Source organism: Canis lupus, chromosome 10, assembly GCF_003254725.2.
Source record: "Canis lupus dingo isolate Sandy chromosome 10, ASM325472v2, whole genome shotgun sequence".
NCBI lineage: Eukaryota > Metazoa > Chordata > Mammalia > Carnivora > Canidae > Canis > Canis lupus.
In genome coordinates, this window is record NC_064252.1 from 7488106 (window position 1) to 7495564 (window position 7459).

A 7459-nucleotide genomic window follows, 5' to 3' on the forward strand; every position below is an offset into this window, starting at 1 on the left:
TCTTTTTTTTTTTTAATTTTTATTTATTTATGATTGTCACAGAGAGAGAGAGAGAGGCAGAGACACAGGCAGAGGGAGAAGCAGGCTCCAGGCACTGGGAGCCCGACGTGGGATTCGATCCCGGGTCTCCAGGATCGCGCCCTGGGCCAAAGGCAGGCGCCAAACCGCTGCGCCACCCAGGGATCCCCAGAGAAGTCTTTTGATTTTGAAAATCCCAACCTGCAGATGTAATGCAGACCGATCACATGTGGGCCATAAACATGCTCAGAGGAGGGAAGACTAGAAAGTCCACGGGTAGCGGGATCGTGGGTTATAGTTTTCTTCCTTCCACGTGTTTTATGGTTCAGTTTCCCAAAGTTTCATCCTGGTCATTACCATTCATCACTTTAGGGGTGATGAGTCTGCGTCTGTGGCCTGAACTGCAACACCGCAGGTCTCCTTATTCCTCACCCCATTTTATTCTGATCAAAGAAGCACAAAGGCTCAAAGAGGCTTAGTGGCTTGTCCAGGTCCCACGGCTGGGGGTGGCAGGGGCTGGGGATGCGCCCGAGGCTGAGCGCTCCACCCGCCTCCGGGTGCCCTGCTCCAAGCTGGGAACACAGCCCCCCCGCGCTGGGCTGACCCCCCTCCAGAAGGGAGGAGGAGCGTGAAATTGTACAAAGTTCGACTTGTGAAGCTTCAAAATCTTAATTTCACACTTGTAAGTTCCTTGGAAACAGCAGGCTCTTTTGGAACCCAGGAGGCACGAAAGCAAATGCCTTTGGCAATGCCCTGTGTTTCCTCTGACGCGGTTTTCCAGATGGATCCGGGCCGTGCAGTCAAAGTAGAGCAGCTCGGAGAACACCAAGGAGCCTAGGTGACAGGATGCAGCCCCTCCAGGCTCGAAACTACCTTCCTTCCTTCCTTTCTTCCTCCTCCTTTCTTTCTTTTCTTCTCTTTCTTTTCTTTTCTTTTCTTTTTCTTTTCTTTTCTTTTCTTCTCTTCTCTTTTTTTCTTTTCTTCTTTCTTTCTTTTCTTTTCTTTTCTTTTCTTTTCTTTCTTCTTTCTTTCTCCTTTTTTAGGAGCATATAAAACAAAAACAAATTGCAACAGGACTTTTTTTTTTTTTTTTTTTTTTTTGCAACAGGACTTCTGTTCTCCAGATGTCAAGTCTACTATTTTCCTCTCAGCCCTTGGGCATGGGGGGGAGACTGGCAGCTCTGGTCTCAGCTCGTCCAGCCACCCACTGTGCGAGGCCGTGGTAGGATGTGCTCAGCGCTGTTGGTGAAATGGTTAACTTTTTTTTTTTTTTTTAAGATTTTATGTATTTGAGAGAGAAAGAGCAGGGGGAGAGACAGAGGGAAAGGGAGAAGCAGGCCCCCCACTGAGCAGGGCACCTGACTCTGGGCTCGACCCCAGGACCCCGAGATCATGACCCATGACGGAGCCACCCAGGTGCCCCTACAGTGCACGTTTTCAATCCCGGGCCTACCTGCCCCCTCCTCCCACCGAGCCCACCTGCACACACACACACACACACACACACACACACCCACACACGGCTCTTGCCGAGGCACTTTGCGCATTGGCCACCATCAGAGGGTCGGCGATCGCCCCTTACACCTTGTGTCCAGAGCACTGAGACCTGCTGGTGAGAGGGCCGCGCAACCCAAGGCACAGGAGCCCACGGGTAACCCATCCCGCCCGAAGGTATCCTCTTGGCTGCATCTCCAGGGCCGGCGGCCTCCTCGGTCTCAGCTAAAGAGGCAGGGGACACAGAAGTTTTGTGTCCTGCCAGGGGTTTAAGATGCAACAAAGTAAAAAAAATAAAAATAAAAATAAATTAAAAAATAAGATGTAACAAAGTATACCACCTGACAATCCGGTTCCCTGGGAAAGTGGGGAGGGAATACCGTCCTCTCCGTCCCCCCGCCCCATTACTCTGGGCTGCTGAACCCCTCTGGGAATCCAGGAATAGTGTTGCTTCTAGACCCACTACCCTCCCCAAATCCAGGGTGGGGGGCTTGGTGGCGGGCGGGGGGCGGTGCTAATTGATGTCTGGGCAAAGATGCCCATATTTTTTAAATTGCCACCCCGTTCTTTCTCTGAAATCCCTGTCTCCTCTCACTTGCTGCAAAGAATGGGTTTCCCAACACAGGCATTGCCTCCCGAACAAAGATGTTCCCTAAGGTCCCAAACAGCTCTCCCGCTTTGCCCCACAAATCCACCAGCCTGTGACACCAGCTTCATTTATTTGCTCATCAAGCTTGCTCCATCCGTGTGTGAAAATGTTTGCACTAGTCTTTTTTTTTTTCTTAAGATTTTATTTATTGTGATACCTGGGTGGCTCAGTGGTTGAGCATCTGCCTTCGGCTCAGGTCATGATCCTGGGGTCCTGGGATGGATCCTGCTTCAGGCTCCCCACGGGGGAGATGTCTCTGCATCTCTCTCTGTGTCTCTCGTGAATAAATAAAATCTTTACAGAATAAATAAAATAATAAATCTTGTAAAAAGAAAAGAATTTTAAAAATTAATGCAAGGGTACCTGGATGGCTTGGTCTGTACACCATGCAACTCTTTTTTTCTTTTGAGCATGGGACTCTGAATCTCAGGGTTGAAAGTTCAAGCCCCACATTGGGCCTGGAGCCTACTTAAAAAAAAAAAAATGCATATAAAGTGCAAGGTTCCCAGCACATAGTAAATGTTCAGTAAAAGGCAGCTCTTGTGTTCTGTCCAGCACTTCCCAAACTTCACTCATTCACAGGCCACTGTCACAATTTTTGTCTTGCCTGGGTAACCCTCTACTGGAGTTTATGTAATACTGGTTACTAAATAACTCGCCCTTTTTATTTAGCATCATCCTAAAAAGTGATACCTGGGAAATAATTGATGTCATGTACTAACATTTTTTTACACATTAAAATTAATACATAACTACCAAAAATCTAAAACTCTTGTTTTAGGTACTGCCATGGTATGTCTACCACCAGTGGGAAATACTGGTCTAATCCAACTTCAGCTCAGGAAACAGACTCAGAAAGGCTCAGTGGATTTTCCAAGGTCACACAGGGAATTGTTGGAAAAGCCAGAAATAGAGGAATTCAAGTCTCTTAACTAGGGCAGGACTCTGTATCCACATCAAAGGGATGATTTTGCAGGGTTCTTAAAACACACTGGGGGGGGGCGCCTGGCTGGAAGGTAGACCATGCAACTCTTGATCTCAGGGTTGTGAGATCAGGTCCCATGTCGTGCATACAGCTTTCTTAAATTAAAAAAAAAAAATTTTTTTTTTGAAATGTACTGGAAAAGGAACATTCTTTTGTTAGTCTGATGTCAGCAAATTGGAAATAACTTTTAGATGTCAAACTGGCTACGAAGTCAATCTCCATTCAGCATTAAGCAGAAGAGGACGTGCAAAGGGCAGGTTCACCTCACTGCATCCCTCCCTGCTGCTGGCTCACAGGACGGGAGGCCCCGGGACACGGGGCGGTGGGCCTGCCGGCAGCTGGTGACGCTGCAGATGGGGGTCTGTGTGGGGCAAGAGAGCTAAGGGACGAGCCCAGGGTCAGGCAGCTGGGGGTCTGACGCTCGCCGCTCCAGGCTTGTCCTCCCGTCAATCACTTTGCCCCCCTGAACCTTGCTCCCCTCTGTGTAATGCCCTCACAGGGTTCCTGGGAAAGTTAGGCGCCATCTAGAGACAGTGCCTCGGGCAGCAGGGGTCGCCTTTTTTTTTTTTTTTTAAGCAAGGGAAAAGGGGGGTTGGTGGAGGGGCAGAGGGAGAGAAAGAGAACCTGAAGCAGGCCGCATGCCCAGCACGGCTCCATCTCAGGCCCTGAGAGCATGAGCTGAGCGGAAATCTACAGTCAGGCTCAGGGGTGACTTTTATTTTTACTTCGATGTGCATTTTTCTAGACTGAATAATCATATGCAATGAAATACAACTAGATTTTAAGCTGCAGGTTTAAAAGAGTAGGGTATAGAAAACCTGCCACGGGGGCCCCGGGGGCTCAGCGGTGGAGCATCTGCCTTGGGCTCAGGGCGTAACCCTGGGGTCCTGGGATCGAGTCCCGCATCGGCCTCCTGAAGGGAGCCTTCTTCTCCCTCTGCCGGTGTCCCTGCCTCTCTCTCTGTGTCTCTCATGAATAAATAAATAAAATCTTTGTTAAAAAAAAAAACAAAATAATAATAAACAAACAAACAAACAAACAGGGCAGCCCAGGGGGCTCAGCGGTTTAGTGCCGCCTTCAGCCCAGGGCCTGACCCCAGGGTCCCGGGATCTAGTCCCACATCGGGCTGGAGCCTGCTTCTCCCTCTGCCTGTGTGTGTGTGTGTGTGTGTGTGTGTCTGTGTATTTCTCTCATGAATAAATAAATAAAACAGAAAGAAAGAAAGAAAGAAAGAAGAAAAAGAAAGAAGTAAAGAAAGAAAGAAATAAAGAAAGAAGAAAGAGAAAAAGAAAGAAGAAAAGAAAGACAAAGGAAGGAAGAAAAGAAAGAGAAAGAAGGAAGAAGAAGAAAGAAGAAAGAAAGAGAAAAGAAAGAAAGAAAAGAAAGAAAGAAAGAAAGAGAGAAAGAAAAGCGAGCAGCGTGTCACTGACCCTAAGAGGCGAAGCACAGGTGGCCTGGAGCCTTTGGGGACCCACGACAGTGTCTGTCCCGGAGTCGCCCAGCGCTGAGGCTCCGGGAGGAGCGCGGAACCCCAGGGATCTTGGGGTGACCTGGAGGCCCCACGACAGGAGCAGCAGGAGCAGCATGGCTCTTCGCAGGGGAGGCCCCCGCGCCCCGGGCCGGGCCATGGTCCCCCCGCGGAGGACGAGGGCCCACGGAGGGGGCACGGGCACCCGGGGCCCTGCTCCCACAGACACGGGGTACTCCAGGCCGGGTGGCTCCAGTGTCGCTGCGAGTAGAGGGGACGTCCCTGGCTGGAAGTGCTAAGGGGCTGCTTCCTTCTTTGCAAGGGTGGTTAATTTTTTTTTTATTTTAAGATTTTCTGTATTTATTCATGAGAGACCCAGAGAGAGAGAGAAAGAGAGAGAGAGAGGCAGAGGGAGCAGGAGGCTCCATGCAGGGAGCTGGATGGGGGAGTCAATCCTGGGACCCCAGGGTCATGCCCTGGGCCCAAGGCAGGAGCTAAACCGCTGAGCCACCCGGGCTGCCCTATTTTTTTTTTTTTTTTAAGATTTTCTGAATTTAAAAAAAAAAAAAAAAGATTTTCTGTATTTATTCATGAAAGACCCAGGCAGAGGAAGAAGCAGGCTTCCTGCAGGGAGCCCGACTCGGGACTCGAACCCGGGACCTGGGGTCTCGGCCTGGGCCCAAGGCAGACGCTCCACCGCTGAGCCCCCCAGTCTCCCCGCCTAGATGGCCATTATTACAAGTGGTCCCTTCCCCCCAACACTGAGAATCGTGCTCTGCTTCACCGCGTGGAGTGCGCGTCCTTGGAAGCAGCTGGAACCATGACTCCAATCAGTCACGAACCCTGCTCACAAATGCAAAGTTAAGTTTATTTATTATTATTATCATTATTTTCAGTAATGTCTCTCCCGGTCGTGGGGCTCCAACTCACGACCCTGAGAGCAAGAGTCCCAAGCTCTTCTGAGCAGCCGGCCAGGGGCTTCCGAATGTAAATTTCATCACGAGAGAAGCGCAGGGCCCCTTGCAGCCCTCACAGGACGCTGCGGCGCTCAGCGGGCTGGGGACCCCAGTCCCCCCATTCTGCGGAACAAACCAAGGCCCAGCGGGGCTGACCGAGGCCACCAGCTGCCTGGGCCGCGCAGGCCGCTCGCCCCTGAGCCCGGAGAGGCTCCCCGGCCGGTCTCGGTGACCTGGGGCCCCGCGGTGAATGTTCCAGAGCCCCCGGGGCAGAGCCGGGCAGCGGGGAGCCCCGAGTCACCGGGTCAGCCGGGCCCTCGCCCACGGAGCCCCCGGACACTTGCAGGTGAAGGACCTCGGCCGCAGGTGAGCTGTGCCCCCGAGGCCGGCGCCGGGGCTGCGGGAGGGGAGGAGCGGGGAGCCCCGCCTCGGCTGCGCTCCCAGGCCCGGAGGCCTGCAGGCTGCGGCCAGCGGGCCCGGTCGGCCCTTTGGGTTCCCATCCGAGTTTGCTCACAAGAGCCCTTTATTTCCCATCAGGCACATTTCTCCTGAGTTAAATGAGGGGTGGAGGGCAGCCCGGGGGCTCAGTGGTTGAGCACCTGCCTTGGGCCCAGGGCATGACCCTAGAGACCCGGGTTCGAGTCCCGCATCGGGCTCCCTGTGTCGGGCCTGCTTCTCCCTCTGCCTGTGTCTCTGCCTCTCTGTGTGTCTCTCATGAATAAATAAATAAAATCTTTAAAACAAATAAATAAAATAAATGAAAGGTGCAGACGACAGAGCCCTGCAGCTTCTATTACAGGACAGCCCAGTGGGTCGAACTTTCTGGAATAGATGGAACATTAACTCCAGCATTATTTTGACTAGTTATAAATATCGAAGACATATGTTTGCAGTTCAGATTCTTCCTAAAAGGACGCAAGGACTTTGAAGCTTTAGTCCGCAGCTCCCAAATCTTTCTTTTCTAAAAAATTTTTTTAAAAAAAAAAAAAATAAAAAAATAAAAAATAAAAAATAAAAAAAAATAAAATAAAAATAAAAAAATTTTTTTTTAATTTTTTCTTATTTATTCATAGAGACAGAGAGAGGCAGAGACACAGGCAGAGGGAGAAGCAGGCTGCATGCAGGGAGCCTGATGTGGGACTCAATCCCAGGTCTCCAGGATCACACCCTGGGCTGCAGGCGGCGCTAAACCGCTGAGCCACCGGGGCTGCCCCCCCAAATCTTTCTTGAGAAGCGATGGAAAATGTGTTTGGGCTTGGGGGTGGGGGGGTGCTGGAAGGAGGATGGTGGGGGTGCTCGGGTGCAGGGCACGCCGGGGAAAGCCAGGGCTTCTACTAGCTTCCAGGCATGGGCACATATGGGTTCCGTGTCCCCACCGTAATGTCACAGCACTTGCCACACTGTGAGCATTGCCTCTCGTACCCGTTCCTCCCACTGAGGGCTGAGCCTGAGTCTCAACAAGCCCTGGGGTGAAGGAGGCACTAGCATTTTCTGCATGGATTTAAGAATGTGCACAAGCATTTCTTCCGGCCAGCCGCAGGTTAGCTGCATAACGTTGAAGGACACAACCAGTGGAATTGCTACCTTTTGCAAGATTGAAATCATGGCAGGTCCAGAAACTGATGCCCAATTCCATTTCACTGGCATCAAAAAATATTTCAACTCTTATACTCTCACAGTAATTGAATGAATTGTCTATTGGCCACATATGGAGGAAATTGTTTTGATGATTTTATACTTCAAATTAAGGTCTAAAAAAACACCAGTTGTGAAAGCAACATAAATGGACTTTAACTTGGACCTCATCTGTTAAGTTCCCATGCTTGGAGAAGCTAATGTCAACTCATCATGTGATACTCAATTTGTACAATAAATTACGAACGTGGAAA

General features: G+C 50.6%; 1 pseudogene; it reads left to right on the top strand.

The window, feature by feature from the left end:
• The first annotated feature begins 6955 nt into the window (after positions 1–6955).
• On the top strand, positions 6956–7459 carry LOC118350150 (ATP synthase membrane subunit K, mitochondrial-like; annotated as a pseudogene).